At 36.5% G+C, this 20,939-nt stretch overlaps 1 protein-coding gene across 3 annotated transcripts in view; it reads left to right on the plus strand.

Moving 5' to 3' along the window:
• LOC128655959 (cytochrome P450 2K6-like) overlaps positions 1-20,939 on the plus strand; it is a 393,574-nt gene that overhangs the window by 192,547 nt on the left and 180,088 nt on the right. The gene's annotated exons all lie outside the window — the stretch shown is intronic.

Genomic DNA, 20,939 nt, shown 5'->3' on the forward strand with positions numbered 1-20,939 from the left:
CGCAGTTTAGGGGTTAATACTTTAATTTAGTGTTGGCAATGTGGGTGGGTGGCGGATTAGGGTTTAATAGGTTTATTATAGTATTTGTTATGTGGGGGATGGCAGTTTAGGGGTTAATAGGTAGTTTATGTGTGTTAGTATATTTTGTAACATTTTTGTTTTGTAAAATCCATAACTACTGGTCTCTGATTGCGGAATGGATCCGGGCAGTATAAGCTATAACGCTAGCGTAATAGCCAGACTGCAAAACCTTTAATACGGGAGACCTCAAAATTCCACACTCAAAAGAAATTTTTTGAGTGCGGAATAGAGAGTTGCGTAAAGGCTAAAATGCCAGCGGTATAGCTGTACCGCCACAACTTGTAATAATACGGGAGACCTGTATATTCCGCGCTCAAAGGACAATTTTTCAGCGGTATAGTCGTACCGCAAGACTTGTATTCTTGCTGATTGCTAATGCTAATAAAAGTATATTGCAAACAATGCTTATCTTTAAGATTCAAATACATCCATACATACTTTAAAGGGACATTCCAGGCAAAACTGGATTCCACATGGATGCATTTCAGTTTTGTATAGAAGCATTTTTTGTAATATACATGTATTAACAAAAATGCTTCTCATAAAAGCTATAGCTGTTTCAAAAGTTTATTTAAGTGTGCACCAGCATTTTAATCACAGCACATGCTGAAAGAGCCTGAGATGCTTGTACCATCTAGCATTGATTCAATTTGTTAATAGCTGACATATTACAAGCCCATTCAAAGCTGCTGCTGTATTTAAAATGCTGGTGCACTGAGAATATCTAAACAGTTATAACTTTTACTAGAAGCATTTTTGTCAATACCTGTATATTGCACATGTTTCTAATCAGATATAATTAATCTATTTGCATTTAAATTATGACAGAAATGTTCCTTTAAGTTTGACCTTTCTATCCCTTTAAATAATGCAGCCAATACAAAATCAGATGATTCTGCTTTCACTGTATATTGTCTCACAACCTCCTTTCTTTTCATATGGGTGTGTTTTTAAATTTAAATTAGCGGAATAATTGTTTTGAGTATTTTGGCAAAACCGCAGGAGGAAAATATAGACCTAACAGAGAAATTTATAGCTACATCCATGGGGGGATATTTATCAAGACGTCAACCGCAAATACGCTGGAATTCCACAGCGTAATTGTTGCGAGCTTGATTCGACTTAGTTATCAAACCCTACAGCCCGGCAAAAGTTGAAATTTGTGACGTAACATACGATCTGCCGGTCTCAATCTGATGCAGATCGATGCTTACGTCATTACAGATGTCCGAATACAAATTCGGCTCTGACACCTTTTGCCAGTTATCAAATTTCTAACAGGTACGCTTGCGGCTATTCTGGCTCAGCGTACCTGGTTTTTAATTCGCCACCCTGGAGGCCGCGGATGCTATAGGAATCAATGGGAGTCTGAAAGCAGCAAAAGCTTATGTTCGATGCTGCCAGATATCCCATTGATTTCTATGGTTGAAAACACCTAACACCCTAACATAAGCCCAGAGTCTTAACACCCCTAATCTGCCGCCCTGACATCACCGCAACCTAAATAAAATTTATTAAACCCTATTCCACCGCTCCTGGACCCCGCCGCTACTAAATAAAAATATTAAGCCCTAAACATCTGGCCTCCCACATCACTACCACTAACTAAACCTATTAACCCCTAAACTGCCAGCCCCCCCACATCGCCATAAACTAAATTAAGCTATTAACACCTAAACCTAACAAGCCACTAACTTAAATTAAACATACAACATTCCCATCTTAAAATAAATTAAAATAAACACAAAAAAAATAAAAACTACCTGTAGAATTAAAATAAACTATTTTTAAACTATTAATTAACCTACCCTAACTATTATCCTACACTTAAATTAAACTACCAATTAAATTAAACTAAATTACATATTAAAAAAAACCTAACCCTACTCAAATTATTTAAATCTATATTTAACCTTATTAAAAATTACTAAATTGCAAAAAAAATAAACGCTAAGGCCTAGATTTGGAGTTTGGCGGTAGAAGGGCTGTTAACGCTCCGCGGGCTTTTTTCTGGCCGCACCATAAAATTAACTCTGGTATCGAGAGTTCAATAAAATGCTGCGTTAGGCTCCAAAAAAGGAGCGTAGAGCATTTTTACCGCAAATGCAACTCTCGATACCAGAGTTGCTTACGGACGCGGCCAGCCTCAAAAACGTGCTCGTGCACGATTCTCCCATAGGAAACAATGGGGCTGTTTGAGCTGAAAAAAAACCTAACACCTGCAAAAAAGCAGCGTTCAGCTCCTAACGCAGCCCCATTGTTTCCTATGGGGAAACACTTCCTACGTCTGCACCTAACACTCTAACATGTACCCCGAGTCTAAACACCCCTAACCTTACACTTATTAACCCCTAATCTGCCGCCCCCCGCTATCGCTGACCCCTGCATATTATTATTAACCCCTAATCTGCCGCTCCGTACACCGCCGCAACCTACGTTATCCCTATGTACCCCTAATCTGCTGCCCCTAACACCGCCGACCCCTATATTATATTTATTAACCCCTAACCTGCCCCCCACAACGTCGCCGACACCTACCTACACTTATTAACCCCTAATCTGCCGAGCGGACCTGAGCGCTACTATAATAAAGTAATTAACCCCTAATCCGCCTCACTAACCCTATCATAAATAGTATTAACCCCTAATCTGCCCTCCCTAACATCGCCGACACCTAACTTCAATTATTAACCCCTAATCTGCCAACCGGACCTCACCGCTATTCTAATAAATGTATTAACCCCTAAAGCTAAGTCTAACACTAACACCCCCCTAACTTAAATATAATTTACATCTAACGAAATAAAATAACTCTTATTAAATAAATTATTCCTATTTAAAGCTAAATACTTACCTGTAAAATAAATCCTAATATAGCTACAATATAAATTATAATTATATTATAGCTATTTTAGGATTAATATTTATTTTACAGGCAACTTTGTAATTATTTTAACCAGCTACAATAGCTATTAAATAGTTAAGAACTATTTAATAGTTACCTAGTTAAAATAATTACAAAATTACCTGTAAAATAAATCCTAACCTAAGTTATAATTAAACCTAACACTACCCTATCAATAAATTAATTAAATAAACTACCTACAATTACCTACAATTAACCCAACACTACACTATCAATAAATAAATTAAATACAATTGCTACAAATAACTACAATTACATAAACTAACTAAAGTACAAAAAATAAAAAAGAACTAAGTTACAAAAAATAAAAAAATATTTACAAACATAAGAAAAATATTACAACAATTTTAAACTAATTACACCTACTCTAAGCCCCCTAATAAAATAACAAAGACCCCCAAAATAACAAAATGCCCTACCCTATTCTAAATTAATAAATTTAAAAGCTCTTTTACCTTACCAGCCCTGAACAGGGCCCTTTGCGGGGCATGCCCCAAGAAAATCAGCTCTTTTGCCTGTAAAAAAAAACATACAATACCCCCCCCCCCAACATTACAACCCACCACCCACATACCCCTAATCTAACCCAAACCCCCCTTAAATAAACCTAACACTAAGCCCCTGAAGATCTTCCTACCTTGTCTTCACCATCCAGGTATCACCGATCCGTCCTGGCATCCGGTGCTGAAGAGGTCCAGAAGAGGCTCCAAAGTCTTCCTCCTATCCGGCAAGAAGAGGACATCCGGACCGGCAAACATCTTCTCCAAGCGGCATCTTCGATCTTCTTCCATCCGGTGCGGAGCGGGTCCATCTTGAAGCAGCCGACACGGATCCATCCTCTTCTTCCGTTGTCTCCCGACGAATGACGGTTCCTTTAAGGGACGTCATCCAAGATGGCGTCCCTTGAATTCCGATTGGCTGATAGGATTCTATCAGCCAATCGGAATTAAGGTAGGAATATTCTGATTGGCTGATGGAATCAGCCAATCAGAATCAAGTTCAATCCGATTGGCTGATCCAATCAGCCAATCAGATTGAGCTCGCATTCTATTGGCTGTTCCGATCAGCCAATAGAATGCGAGCTCAATCTGATTGGCTGATTGGATCAGCCAATAGGATTGAACTTGATTCTGATTGGCTGATTCCATCAGCCAATCAGAATATTCCTACCTTAATTCCGATTGGCTGATAGAATCCTATCAGCCAATCGGAATTCAAGGGACGCCATCTTGGATGACGTCCCTTAAAGGAACCGTCATTCGTCGGGAGACAACGGAAGAAGAGGATGGATCCACGTCGGCTGCTTCAAGATGGACCCGCTCCGCACCGGATGCAAGAAGATCGAAGATGCCGCTTGGAGAAGATGTTTGCCGGTCCGGATGTCCTCTTCTTGCCGGATAGGAGGAAGACTTTGGAGCCTCTTCTGGACCTCTTCAGCCCCGGATGCCAGGACGGATCGGTGATACCTGGATGGTGAAGACAAGGTAGGAAGATCTTCAGGGGCTTAGTGTTAGGTTTATTTAAGGGGGGTTTGGGTTAGATTAGGGGTATGTGGGTGGTGGGTTGTAATGTTGGGGGGGGGTATTGTATGTTTTTTTTTACAGGCAAAAGAGCGGCATGCCCCGCAAAGGGCCCTGTTCAGGGCTGGTAAGGTAAAAGAGCTTTTAAATTTATTAATTTAGAATAGGGTAGGGCATTTTGTTATTTTGGGGGTCTTTGTTATTTTATTAGGGGGCTTAGAGTAGGTATAATTAGTTTAAAATTGTTGTAATATTTTTCTTATGTTTGTAAATATTTTTTTATTTTTTGTAACTTAGTTCTTTTTTATTTTTTGTACTTTAGTTAATTTATGTAATTGTAGTTATTTGTAGCAATTGTATTTAATTTATTTATTGATAGTGTAGTGTTAGGTTAATTGTAGGTAATTGTAGGTATTTTATTTAATTAATTTATTGATAGGGTAGTGTTAGGTTTAATTATAACTTAGGTTAGGATTTATTTTACAGGTAAATTTGTTATTATTTTAACTAGGTAACTATTAAATAGTTCTTAACTATTTAATAGCTATTGTACCTGGTTAAAATAATTACAAAGTTGCCTGTAAAATAAATATAAATCCTAAAATAGCTATAATGTAATTATAATTTATAGTGTAGCTATATTAGGATTTATTTTACAGGTAAGTATTTAGCTTTAAATAGGAATAAGTTATTTAATAAGAGTTAATTTATTTCGTTAGATGTAAATTATATTTAAGTTAGGGGGGTGTTAGTGTTAGTGTTAGACTTAGCTTTTAGGGGTTAATACATTTATTAGAATAGCGGTGAGGTCCGGTCAGCAGATTAGGGGTTAATAATTGAAGTTAGGTGTCGGCAATGTTAGGGAGGGCAGATTAGGGGTTAATACTATTTATGATAGGGTTAGTGAGGCGGGTTAGGGGTTAATAACTTTATTATAGTAGCGGTGCGGTCCGCTCGGCAGATTAGGGGTTAATAAGTGTAGGCAGGTGTCGGCGACGTTGAGGGGGGCAGATTAGGGGTTAATAAATATAATATAGGGGTCGGCGGTGTTAGGGGCAGCAGATTAGGGGTACATAAGGATAACGTAGGTGGCGGCGCTTTGCGGTCGGCAGATTAGGGGTTAATTATTGTAAGTAGCTGGCGGCGACATTGTGGGGGGCAGGTTAGGGGTTAATAAATGTAATACAGGGGTCGGCGGGGTTAGGGGCAGCAGATTAGGGTTACATAAGTATAACGTAGGTGGCGGTCGGCAGATTAGGGGTTAAAAAATTTTAATCGAGTGGCGGCGATGTGGGGGGACCTCGGTTTAGGGGTACATAGGTAGTTTATGGGTGTTAGTGTACTTTAGGGTACAGTAGTTAAGAGCTTTATGAACCGGCGTTAGCCCAGAAAGCTCTTAACTCCTGCTTTTTTCAGGCGGCTGGAGTTTTGTCGTCAGAGCTTTAACGCTCACTTCAGAAACGACTCTAAATACCAGCGTTAGAAAGATCCCATTGAAAAGATAGGATACGCAATTGACGTAAGGGGATCTGCGGTATGGAAAAGTTGCGGCTGAAAAGTGAGCGTTAGACACTTTAATCACTGACTCCAAATACCGGGGGTAGCCTAAAACCAGCATTAGGAGCCTCTAACGCTGGTTTTCACGGCTACCGCCAAACTCTAAATCTAGCCGTTAGTTACAAAAATAAAAAACACTAAATTACGAAAAAAACTAAGAATTATCAAAAATAAAAAAAGAATTACAGCTATTCTAATAGCCCTATCAAAATAAAAAAGGAAAATAAAAAAGCCCCCCCCCCCAAAAAAAATAAAATAAAAAACCCTAGCCTACAATAAATTACCAATGACCCTTAAAAGGGCCTTTTGTGGGGCATTGCCCCAAAGAAATCAGCTCTTTTACCTGTTAAAAAAAAAAAAATACACCCCCAACAGTAAAACCCACCACCCAACCCCCCAAATAAAAACCCTATCTAAAATAACCTAAGCTCTGCATTGCCCTGAAAAGGGCATTTGTATGGGCATTGCCCTGAAAAGGGCATCTAGCTCTTTTATTGCCCAGACCCTACTCTAAAAATAAAACCCACCCAAAAAACACTTAAATAAACCTAACTATTTACTGTAAGTGGATCGTCGGGGGTTAGTGTTTAGGTTTATTTAAGGGTTTTTTGGGTGGGTTTTATTTTTAAAGTAGGGTCTGGGCAATAAAAGAGCTAGATGCCAATACAAATGCCATTTTCAGGGCAATGGGGAGCTTAGGTTATTTTAGATAGGGTTTTTATTTGGGGGTTTGGTTGGTTGGTTGGTGGGTTTTACTGTTGGGGGGTGTTTGTATTTATTTTTTTACAGGTAAAAGAGCTGATATCTTTGGGGCAATGCCCCACAAAAGGCCCTTTTAAGGGCCATTGGTAGTTTATTGTAGGCTAGGGTTTTTTTTATTTTGAGGGGGCTTTTTTATTTTGATAGGGTTATTAGATTAGGTGTAATTATTTTTATATTTTTGATAATGTGGTTATTTTTTTTGTAATTTTAGTGTTTTTTATTTTTGTAACTTGGCGTTTATTTTTTGTAATTTTTAATAAGGTTAAATAGTAGATTTAAATAATTTGAGTAGGGTTAGGGTTTTTTTTTAATATGTAATTTAGTTAATTTAATTGGTAGTTTAATTTAAGTATAGGATAATAGTTAGGGTAGGTTAATTAATAGTTTATTTTAGTTTATTTTAATTCTACAGGTAAGTTTTTTTAATTTATTTTAAGATAGGGATGTTGTATGTTTAATTTAAAGTTAGTGGCTTGTTATGTTTAGGGGTTAATAGCTTAATTTAGTTTATGGCGATGTTGGGGCTGGCAGTTTAGGGGTTAATAGGTTTAGTTAGTGGTAGTGATGTGGGAGGCCAGATGTTTAGGGTTTAATATGTTTATTTAGGTGCGCATCTTTTTGCCAACTTTTTTTATAAACATGGAGATCGTATTGAGGTCCGCGGCCACAATGTTAGGCGAGGTTAGGCGAGCGTATTGGTGCCGTCGAATTCAACAAAGTTTATGGCTTGATAAATATTCCCCATGGAATGCATTTGTTCTGCCCACTAGCAGAGATGGGGAAACTAATTTCATAATAGGGATAATAATATGCTTTGAATTTCATATTATAAGTTGTTTTTGCATGTGCAATGCATTTTTATTATGATTTCTACTGTGGTCTGTTTTTCCAGTGATTGTGATTTCAATATGAATTATGGACCTTATAGTCTTTAAACAGCTTAAATAGGGCTAGAGTAAAAGTGGTGTGCTAACAGTTGTGCACAAGCGAAAAGGGGTTTATTGCAGCTCTTCCCAGGTGTCGGAAGTAGTATTCATATTACAAGTTGAAGGGCAATTGAATTTTTTGCACGTTGTGATAGCGCAACTTCAGAGCTCTGGTTAACTGTTACGCAAGACTACAAAGTTGCACAAAACACATAAAAAATTAAATTAAAAGTAAGTTACACTCATGATAACACTATCTTATAAAAATATTTTTTTAAAAATGGCATAAAAATTTATAAGGGCTCAAAGATATAAGATCTCAGGTGTTAGAGAAAAAAAAAGGACTGCAAAGGGATTTAACATAGATATGTCTAAATATGTAAATTAATGTGTGCACATATATGTGTTTATATTTGTTTACGTATGTATTTATATGTGTATATATGTATTTAAAAGAAGTAGTTTTCCAGCCTCCAGTTAGATTTTAAAAAGACCTTTATTAATTTCTTACAGGGTCCATCATATCAACCAACAATGTTTCAAACCTATGCCAGGTTCTTAATCATGTCTATTGAATAGTGTACAGGTGTGTCTTTTATACCTGTCCAATTTTCTATCAGATTACACAATAGTGCCATCTTGTGGTTAAAATTTAAAATTACATGTGATAAATGAATTTTTAGATTTTTATTCTTTACTTTATGTTTAGAATACATTTCTCTAAATTCTTATATGTATTTATCACATGAAATGTTAAAACCAAACTGCTATATATACAATTAAAACCTATACACATAATAATATCAGAATCAAATATGCTACTACAGATATATGCTACAATTTTAGAAAAATAATGACCATTCAAAATCTTTGTTAAGACCTTCAGGTATCATTGTGTTTAATTTATTTATCCAATACATCTCCCCTTTTTTGAGCAATTGGTCCCTGTCACCTCCCCTTCTGGGTCTGTCAACTTGTTCAATAACTTGAAATCTAAGTTGACTGATGTTATGACTCATGGAGAGGAAGTGACAGGAAACAGGAGCTTCCATGTTTTTGTTCCTGATGTTGGATTTGTGTTCAGTAATTCTAGTTCTTACTTCCCTACTTGTTTCTCCTATATAAATTCTGGCACACGGACATTTGATGAGATATATAGCATATGTGCTTCTGCATGTGAGATATTTCTTTATTGGGTATTTAGTTCCCTTAATGGGATGAAAAAATTCCTTCCCTTTTATTATTGAACTGCAGTGGCTACAATGTAAGCAAGGATATCAACCTCTATTATCTGACCCTATTGTTGTTTGTAAATTTTTCTTTCTCTTGTTAAGTGTATCCAGTCCACGGATCATCCATTACTTATGGGATATTAACTCCTCCCCAACAGGAAGTGCAAGAGGATTCACCCAGCAGAGCTGCTATATAGCTCCTCCCCTAACTGCCATTACCAGTCATTCTCTTGCACCCAACGAATAGATAGGATGTGTGAGAGGACTGTGGTGATTATACTTAGTTTCATACCTTCAATCAAAAGTTTGTTATTTTATAATAGCACTGGAGTGTGTTATTCCTTCTCTGGTAGAATTTGAAGAAGAATCTACCTGAGTTTTTCTATGATTTTAGCCGGAGTAGTTAAGATCATATTGCTGTTTCTCGGCCATCTGAGGAGAGGTAAACTTCAGATCAGGGGACAGCGGGCAGATTAATCTGCAAAGAGGTATGTAGCAGCTTATTATTTTCTGACAATGGAATTGATGAGAAAATTCTGCCATACCGATATAATGTAAACTCAGCCTTAAATGCAGTAGCAGCAACTGGTATCAGGCTGTCATGTATGTATATTTTACACTTCAGTATTCTGGGGAATGGCACTTCACTGGAATTATACTGTATGCATAAGACTTTAGCCTAATTTGCAGGGACTAGCAACAGGCTTTTTAATAACACTCAATTTATTAATGTTAAACGTTTTTTGCTGGCATGTAAAATCGTTTAATTTTCTGAGGTACTGGGTGAAAAAATGTTTTGGGCACTATTTTTTTCCACTTGGCAGTCGTTTTATTTAATTTATGACAGTTTACTGATCTCTCTCACTGTTATGTGTGAGGGGGAGGGACCTTTTTTGGTGCTTTTGCTACGCATCAAAAAATTCAGTCAGAAGTTTATTGTCTTCCCTGCATGATCCGGTTCATGTCTACAGAACTCAGGGGTCTTCAAAACTTATTTTGAGGGAGGTAATCACTCACAGCAGAGCTGTGAGATTGTAGTTGACTGTGATAAAAAAACGTTTATTTCTGTATTTTTTTTATTTTTTTTTCTGCTATCAGGGTTAGTTATCCTTTGCTAATGGGAGCAATCCTTTGCTAAAATTGTGTTTTTTACAAAGATTTGATGCTATAACTTTTCAGTTTATTAATTTTCAACTGTCATAACTTTTTCTGTGCTTCTTTTAGGCACAGTACGTTTTCATATTATAGTAAATTACTTGAAAAGTATTTCCAAGTTGCTAGTTTATTTTTCTTTTTACTACCTATATCTGCCCTTACCAATAAGTCTCTCAAATTCTTAGTTTTTTTATAAGCTACCATAGGTATATTTTTAAAATCTTCAACATGGGGATTACAATCTCTCAGTATGTGCCAGTGTTTATTTATAATGTGTGATATTTTTGTTCCTAGAGAATTGTATTGAGTAACAAATATCATTCTGTTTTCTTTTGTTTTCTTTTTTATATTGTCTTCTTGATTTTTAAAATGTTCTAATTGTTTTGTAATTAATTCTTCTGGATACCCTCTTCTTTTGAATTTTTCTGCCATTTCTGTTAGTCTTATGTCACATTTCTTTTCATCTGTCACTATTCTTTTTACTCTTTTAAATTGGCCTTGGGGTATTGCTTCTATTGTTTTTTTTTAATGGAAGCTGTCATATTGTAATACTTTATTTTTATCTGTAGGTTTCACATATAGATCGGTTTTCAAAAAACCTTGTTCTTTATACACAAAACTATCTAAAAAGGCTACTCCTGTTTCCTCCATGTTGAGTGTGAATTTGAGACCAGTGACAGATGTATTAAGATGTTGAACAAATTGCAATAGGCTACCAGTGTCACCCCACCATATGCCAAATATGTCATCCACAAATCTCCACCATGCTGCACCATATTGTAAAAATAATGGATGCAAGTATACAAATTTCTCTTCTATATGGGACATATACACTATTGTTTGATTGATCTACAGAGGATCAAACAAACAATATGGCTGAAAATAATGCTGAAAAGACAATTGAAGTGGTTCCTAAAACATTTGCATACGATGAGGAATCAGCTCAACAGGTATATGCTACAGTATCAGGTAACAGAGACTTTTTACAAATTACATCTGGGGAAGCAACAAGTAGAAACTTTGAAAAAAACAGCAAAAGAAGAATGATTTTAGAATTACATGCTATTACATTAAGTGAATATCATAAAGTTCAAAGGATACCTAGAGGATTGAGGATGTCTACCTGTCCAACACTTTTTTCAGACAGAAAAGATTATTGTGAAAAATTTGAAAGCATTCTCAACAAATGCTCATAAGATTTAATTACATGGACTGTAGAATATGCACAAAGAGAAATAAATAAATACAAAGAAATTATAAATGAACAGAAAGAACAACTTATTCACAACATTTCTTTGGATGAATACAACAAATTGATTAAAGAAGTGGAAAAATCAACACAAGATTACCGTAAACAACTGGAGTGCAAAAGAACCAAATTCATACGAGATGAGCAGGACTACTCATCCGGTAATGTCTACAAATGGTGACAGAGAAACAGCAATCAAAGACCCCCCAACGCAGAAATCAGAGATCGAAGGAGAGAAGCAAGAAAACGCCCGGCTCAGGATGACATCAGCGGTAGTGGTTCAGAATCGTCTGCCTGTTTTTTAACCGAGGACTCAGACGTAGATCACACCGTGCCGGGCGCAAGCATCGGAAGAGGCGCATACCACTCGACGTCACAACCGGAGCTCCAGAGAGCCAGACGAACGAGAGAATACCAACGGGGGCAATACCGCTATTGAGTAGCGGAGCAGAGCCACAAGATACACCAGAGGAAGCAAACAATGAGAGATGGCAGGCAGAACATCCACGACAAAAAGAAAAAGAAAATGTTGAGACAACGGAATTTGAAAATCTAAGGTACCTGACTCTGACCACCAACAGGGAACGAGCCAGACACAGCGGGAGTGCAACATGTGAAAATACAGCAAACATGGGTAAAGTAAATGCACCTAAATACACTGTGTATAGACATTTAAAAGACACAATTCACCAAAGAAATGACGGACAAAATAAGGAAATGAACTATGTAATTAAAGACTCGCAGTATTGCAAAAATGTAAACACTAATATGGGAAATCCCTTGTTGAATGTTGATTATGAAATAAGTATTGTAAATCAAAGCACTTTAGAAAGTAATGTTGAAAAAAATATATGCACTTTAGGATTAGATAACACTGTAGTTAAAAATGTAGCAAGTATGTTGAAAATGAGAGCACTTTAGAAAGCAATGTTGCAGAAAATTTATGCACTTTAGAACTGGATATCACTTTAACTAATCAAAACACTTTTATAAAAAATGCTGCAGAAAACACAAGCACTTTAGAAATTGACAGCACTTTAGTTAATCACATTGGTAATGACACCAGCACTTTAAATGAAGAAAACACTATTAATTTAAACTCAATAAGGGACAATGAGATACACACTAATACAAAAGTTAATAGCAATACAGAGTCATACTGCAATATAGAAAATACAGAGGATGATTTAGTTCACAACATTTCGAACTACACCTTATCAGAAACAGAATATACAATTTTAAATAAAGGTTTATCATACTGCTTACCAAACATACATGATGATTTCATCATAGAACAAGATTTAGAGAGATTTTTCAGGAAATTGAAACTTAAAGTACATTTCTCTACACTTAAAAATATGATAGAAACACCTGTAACAATTAAGATTGATGACAAAAAAAAGGACATAAAATTCAATGATCCTAAAATATTTGTTATTAAAGGAAAGAGTAAATTTAATCCACCCATACAACACAGTGTAGCCACATTTTCAAAATTAGTTCAACAAGAAGTAAAAAATTTATTAAAAAGAAATAAAAAGAGACAACTAGTGCAAATAGATAGGAAACAACAAGAAGCCATTAACAAGTTAAAAAATAACAATGAAATCACAATAAAGGAAGCAGATAAGGGCGGAGCAGTAGTGTTATTAAATAAAATTGATTATGTGAATGAGATACAAAGACAACTAAATGACACTACAGTATATGAAGCCTTGACCAGAGATCCTACAATCCAAATAGGGAAAGAAATTGAACACATCACAAATATAGCAGTCAAGAATGGTATCATCACAAATGAATTCAAAGAATGTCTAATTGAAAAAAACCCAGTAAGACCTGTAATATACATCTCACCTAAAATACATAAAGATAAATTTCAACCACCAGGACGCCCAATAGTGGCAGGGGTGAACTCTATTTTTTCAAAAATTGCCGTTTTTTTAGATAAAGTATTACAGCCCTACTTATTAGATACATCATCATATCTAAAAGATACTAATGACTTTCTCGCTAAATTAAAAGATATTGGACAGATTGGAGACAAATGCATTCTATACTCATTAGATGTTACTAGCTTATATACATCAATCAAGCACACAAGTGGTATTGAGGCAGTAACCAACACATTGAAAACAAATAACAAATATAATGAGGAAGAAATACAATTTCTAACAGATATTTTATCTATTATACTATATCAAAATTACTTTCTATTTCAAGACACCTTTTACCTGCAGAAGCAAGGTACTGCAATGGGCTCCAGTGTCGCCCCAACATATGCCAACATTTTTATGTCCCATATAGAAGAGAAATTTGTATACTCACATCCATTATTTTTACAATATGGTGCAGCATGGTGGAGATTTGTGGATGACATATTTGGCATATGGTGGGGTGACACTGGTAGCCTATTGCAATTTGTTCAACATCTTTTTTTTTTTTTTTTTTTTTAAATAATTTTTATTGAGGCATTGAAAATTAACAACACAAAGAATATATCCAGGCACAGAACAGTAGATACAGAAAAAAAAAAACTTATACATTTCACATATGAAGAGTAAACAAGAATTAATTAAGACATTGGTGTGCTAGAATAGTATTTGTTATCACAGTGTCCCATCCATAGTAGTGCAATACATGTATGGAAGTTGGGATCAGTGGCATGAGATAAGTAGCTAGGTCAAAAACAGAAGAATAAGGGTGAACATAAGTTATAATACTACCATTGTGATCTCTAATATGAAATGTAAGACTGTAAATAAAAAACATGTGTGACTGGAACATATATAGATGCCTCATTTTTTTTATTTTTTTATTTTGTAACTGAAAGCTAATGGTCCCCACTCTGCAATTAAGGCATTCTAGAAATTAAATAAAAGTAAGAGGTAGGGAGTTGGCTGTTGTCAGGCCTCCCATACGCCTGTATATAAGGGGGGGGGAAGCAGCGGACCAAAGCCGCTTATAATAAAGGGGAGATGGGAGGGCGGAGCCAATCAATACGTTATAAAGGTGTAGGCTAGAGGGCTATTTAATTATATGAGGTGGGGGACTCAAAGAAGGAGGATGAAAATACTCATGGCAGATAAATTATAGAGAAGTGGTATGCATACTATAGAATATGTGTAATTTAAAGTTACTAACTAAGCTAGTGTTAAAATAAAAGAATATGGTTTCACTAGGAGCTGAGGCCAGCACAATTAGAGACCCTGACATATGGACAAGAATCAAGCTTATTAAACTATATAGTAACAGGTGATGAGTATAAAAATAAAAACAATGGTATATATACTAGCTAAAGAGAGTAGGGTGTTACACCTCCAATAAGGTAAATACTAGTTTCAGGAGCTTAAATATTAGTATGGTACCTAGGTAAATTGTATGCAGGGACCAAAAAAGCATAAGAGTAGAATAGTGTGAAGAATATGTAGGGGAGATGTTAGTCGGAGGACAAACTTCCTGGAGCTATATACGTTATAGAGGTGTAGGCTAAAGGGCTATTTAATTATATGAGGAGGGGGACTCAAAGAAGGAGGATGAAAATACTCATTACATATAAGAGTGGAATTTTAAAGCTGATACAAACATAATGAACTATAAAAATCAGTACATGTCTCTCCTACTAGGTATAAGCATATATTACAGTGTGATATCTATAGCAACAAATAGACATAGAGCAACATAAACTAAGTGACCCACATCGTTCAAACATTATAAATGATGGCTACTAAGTTATGAGAGAGGAAATTCCCGATGGGTAAGGAATTGACCTACAGAGGGCGAGAGCTTGGGTAAAGAAGACATTTCTAGTGACATAGGACCAAACTAACCACTATTATGAATTTCAATCTCACTGTCCTTTTGTGCGCCGGACTCACATAGCACACCCATCCAACTAGAGGCGTGAGCCTTAGTTTCAGATTATATGTTCCCTATAATTAGCAGGATAATGAATAGTTACAGTTGTCTATGAACATTCAGAAATTACTAGATAAAAAGTATTGAGACAACTAAAAGCATGCAAGGGAGCTTTAAAGAAGACTGACATCTTAACTGAAATGTAAACAGACAAACTTAACAGGCTGGAGCTCATTTCAGGGATACATATATGATGTTTAGAGATATTATTAAAACTTATAGAGATAATTAGCCCTAGGCAGCAATGTAGCATAGCTAACAAACACTCAGTCCCCAACCTAAGCTATAAGTTTCCAGCACGTATATGAGGATGTGGTGTGTCCCAGATGCATTGTATAAAAGAAGACAATATATGCAATATAAGGGTTGTGCTAGTGTGAAGCTTAACAAGAAGGTGTTAATAATTAAAATAAAGCTCAAAAATGTAGCAAATAACAGATCAAAGAAGATTGACCTTATGTAATATAAATATTTCACTAAAACCAAGTACTTATGGATAACTGAGGTTCAACCCATACCAACTGTCTATAACTTAATCATATTGAGAGGTATAGCAAATACCCTAGGGCAAACGTTCTACAGATGATAGACTGCTAAGGCAATAATAAATCTTTTGAAACATGTATAAAATTGTGTTAGCATATATGAATATACATTAGATTAATCTTGACAGTGATATTACAGTATAAATGTCCAAACTGCAGTATGTCTTTATAACCAGTGCACAATAATGATCACTGAGGGCACCAGAGCCTATTTTTATGGGACTGCGTTGTCTTGCTGGGAGGCTCGTTGCATATACGAGTGAAAGGCTGTAGTAGTTCAGTATTTAAAAATATCAAAGGGGAGTCAGAAACAGTTTGTATGGCGATGCGAGGAAAAGCTATGGCTAACTTTAGATCTAAGCTTCGCTTAACTGCTTGTTCCTCTAGGCGGAAAATGAGCGGGACTGTCCCGAAGTAAATGGCCTAGGCATGAGACAAGTTAGGTAAGCATAATCTAACCGTTGCCAGATTTGTGGAGAAGACATGCCGCCATTATCAGTACCGGGGATGGGAGATCAATAGAGCCAACCTGAAGGACATTTAGAAACACTCCGCTCTCTGAGCTGGCTTCTTCTTTTAGACTGAGCATGTCTCCAGTTGCGAGGCTAGATTGTATGTACCCCTCCATGCTGCTCTTAGATTCAGGAGTGATCTCTTGGAGCGAGGCTAAATGATCATGGCATGCAGCCATGACTGCATACACTATGTCACCTTGTGCGCGGGAGATGTTAGAATACGACTCCTCCTCAGTCTCCTGCTCTTCTGTCACAATCGGCTCCCCGCAAAGATCTGACGGTCGTTCTGACCCACAATACCAGAGGTTAGGTGTGGATCCGTTAGGTGGGATTTCTGAGGTTTCCCAGGTCTTGAGTGCTGACACAGCGCAGTTGTCGCTATCCTCTGTCTGCTCTATGCGCTGAGGACTGCGCTGGTAGCGGAATTTGGGAATATAGCAGTAGGTTTAAGTCATCTTTCAGGCTCTGGAAGTGTCGCTTCAGCAGGTATTGGGTGCGCTGTTCCCAAGCTGTTAGGGCCTCCATATTGGCAATGACGTTGGGAGAGTAAATATGCTCCAGACTTTCCACGTGGCACAGTTATATCCAAAATGCGTCCCAAAATAATGTACCTGTATATTCCTTCAGAGGAGGGTAGACGTCTCTTACATTCTTATTTATCATAACTGAATTCTGAGGACCATATATGTAAAATAATCCAATTATTTGTATCTGAAGGTCCAGAGCTTCATAGAGACACGTCTAGCTGGTTTGATAGTTGGCTCCGCCCCCCCGCAATTTGTTCAACATCTTAATACATCTGTCACTGGTCTCAAATTCACACTCAACATGGAGGAAACAGGAGTAGCCTTTTTAGATACTTTTGTGTATAAAGAACAAGGTTTTTTGAAAACCGATCTATATGTGAAACCTACAGATAAAAATAAAGTATTACAATATGACAGCTTCCATTAAAAAAAAACAATAGAAGCAATACCCCAAGGCCAATTTAAAAGAGTAAAAAGAATAGTGACAGACGAAAAGAAATGTGACATAAGACTAACAGAAATGGCAGAAAAATTCAAAAGAAGAGGGTATCCAGAAGAATTAATTACAAAACAATTAGAACATTTTAAAAATCAAGAAGACAATATAAACAAGAAAACAAAAGAAAACAGAATGATATTTGTTACTCAATACAATTCTCTAGGAACAAAAATATCACACATTATAAATAAACACTGGCACATACTGAGAGATTGTAATCCACATGTTGAAGATTTTAAAAATATACCTATGGTAGCTTATAAAAAAACTAAGAATTTGAGAGACTTATTGGTAACGGCAGATATAGGTAGTAAAAAGAAAAATTTACAAACAACAATAGGATCAGATAATAGAGGTTGTTATCCTTGCTTACATTGTAGCCACTGCAGTTCAATAATAAAAGGGAAGGAATTTTTTCATCCCATTAAGGGAACTAAATACCCAATAAAGAAATATCTCACATGCAGAAGCACATATGCTATATATCTCATCAAATGTCCGTGTGCCAGAACTTATATAGGAGAAACAAGTAGGGAAGTAAGAACTAGAATTACTGAACACAAATCCAACATCAGGAACAAAAACATGGAAGCTCCTGTTTCCTGTCACTTCCTCTCCATGGGTCATAACATCAGTCAACTTAGATTTCAAGTTATTGAACAAGTTGACAGACCCAGGAGGGGAGGTGACAGGGACAAATTGCTCAAAAAAAGGGAGATGTAGTAGCATATTTGATTCTGATATTATTATGTGTATAGGTTTTAATTGTATATATAGCAGTTTGGTTTTAATATTTCATGTGATAAATACATATAAGAACTTAGAGAAATGTATTCTAAACATAAAGAAAAGAATAAAAATCTAAAAATTCATTTATCACATGTAATTTTAAATTTTAACCACAAGATGGCACTATTGTGTAATCTGATAGAAAATTGGACAGGTATAAAAGACACACCTGTACACTATTCAATAGACATGATTAAGAACCTGGCATAGGTTTGAAACGTTGTTGGTTGATATGATGGACCCTGTAAGAAATTAATAAAGGTATTTTAAAAATCTGACTGGAGGCTGGAAAACTACTTCTTTTGAATACACATTGGGATCTGTCTAACCCTTTCCTGTGCCCCAGGAAGGAGAAAAAGAAGGTGCTGTATTTCACCATTTGCATATATATGTATTTAGACATATATAAGTGCATCGTAGCCCTATGCAGTCAAGTAGCTGAAAATTATATTTATGCAATATTCATATTTAAGTGTTATGCTGTGTATGTACTGTAAATATTTCACATTCCAATGTTCTTCCCATTGGGGAATATGTTCTAAGTATTTTTAAATAGATATTCCTACATATATATTTGTATATATCTATACCTATATATAATCATATAGAGATAGATATTGTACGAAAGAAAGAGAGAATATATATAATTATAGGGGCAGGGAGAGAGTGTAATCCTGTATTATAATCTATACACAAATAGTTAAAATAATTTAGCTTATTCAAAGGATTATTGGTGCAGACCCTCAAAACAGGGGCGTATCATGGCCTAGGCCAACAAGGCCGGTGCCTATGGCGACAGTTTGGGAGGGGCAGCAGATTTGGGAGGGCGAAAGGGTGTTTGATTATCATTATCCCATGCAAGCTTGTGCTGCGCACATTGAAAAGACTTCACTGAACACTGAAGAGACTGAGACGGCGCGCATATAGGTAAGTGTCCCCCTGACACCAATGTTTTATTGTCTACTTTTAGTCTGCTACATTTCTCACGCTGTGGCGATTTATAGCATGGTGATGTTGTCATAAAGTAAATTAGCAGACTTGCTGCAGCCACTAATTTGTTTCTTAAGAGACTGAGGAGCCACAGCATGAGAAATGTAGCCGGTCATCTCACAGATCAGTCAGCTCAGTGTAATAAAATTGTAATCATCAAACTGGAAGCCGCGAAGAAAAAAATGAGTGGCTCACGGTCCTGCCTCCAGCAAAGGAAAGAACAAGAAGAAACTATATAAAGTTAAAATGAAGCGTTAACGTTTATTCAAGACTTTCAAGTACATAAACGCTTCATTTTAACTTCTATATAGTTTCTTCTTGTTCTTTCCTTTGCTGGAGGCAAATTGACTCCAGCAAAGGATCTGATCTGTGAGTCTGAGACGACCGGCTACATTTCTCACGCTGTGCCGATTCATGGCATGATGCCGGTGATGTTGTGTCTGTCTGTGTTGTACTTGTTGTGCATAAAAACTACAGTGTCAGACTGTCAGTAGACTAGTATCAGTCCAGTAGTTACCAGAGAATGCTGAGAGCAGTGAGAGCAGAAGGGAACATTAAGCATCAGCAAGATGGGATAAATTAATAAGTTACCTTACTCTCCTGATAAGCTGTGGTTTGTTGTGGGGTATATTTTTAAATACATAGCCATACAGATACAGGACCATGACCTGCTATTACTTACATTTGTCTGTGGTTTGTTTGTATACTGTAGTACCAGTACACAGTCAATTTCTAGCTGTAAATCAGTATATATGGACTTTCTGCCTTAAAAGGGATTTGTGCACTTAAAAGAGTCTTGCAGACAGTATATATATATATATATATATATATATATATATATATATATATATATATATATATATATATATATATATATATATATATATATATAAAAATAAATAAGTATGCTGCAATCCTCTTTTTAGTGCACAAATCCCTTTTAAGGCAGAAAGTCCATATATACTGATTTACAGCTAGAAATTTACTGCAGTATACAAACAAACCACAGATATATTATAATATAGCCTTCCTCCATTTAAAAAAAATAAAATACAGGGACATTGCATTTAACTAATGCTGCAGACACTTTTTTTTTCTTTTTTATTGTATCCCTTAATTAGTAATAAAAAATATGCTGTGTCCCTGCACTGGTTGTTTCATTTATCTCAGCCAAGAAATCTTACTCCATTTTCACCTCGCCAAAAATTGCAGGCGTAGTAAGCCTTACGCTGTGTATTGGAGCCCCGTAACTCCCTAAACTGGCTGCAAAATAAAACGCATGCGCAATGTCTATCTACCTGTCAACCACGATCCCCCGCCGCAATCCCTAATAAAGTATTTAACCCCTAAACCGCCGCTCCCGGACCCCGCCTCACCTAATAAAGTTATTAACCCCTAAACTGCCACTCCCGGACCCCGCCGCAAGCTACATTAACTGTATAACCCCCTAATGTGAGCCCCTACCCCGCCGCCATCTACATTACCTACCCCCTAATGTGAGCCCCTTACATCGCCGCCATCTACATTACCTACCCCCTAATGTAAGCCCCTTACACCTCCGCCATCTACATTACCTACCCCCTAATGTGAGCCCCTTACACCGCCGCCACCTACATTACCTACCCCCTAAAGTGAGCTCCTACCCCGCCGCCAGCTATATTAAAATTATTAACCCCTAATCTAATCCCCCTATACCGCCGCCAGCTATATTTAAATTATTAACCCCTAATTTAATCCCCCTACACCGC

This window comes from Bombina bombina, chromosome 4 (genome assembly GCF_027579735.1).
Source record: "Bombina bombina isolate aBomBom1 chromosome 4, aBomBom1.pri, whole genome shotgun sequence".
Classification (NCBI taxonomy): Eukaryota; Metazoa; Chordata; class Amphibia; order Anura; family Bombinatoridae; genus Bombina; species Bombina bombina.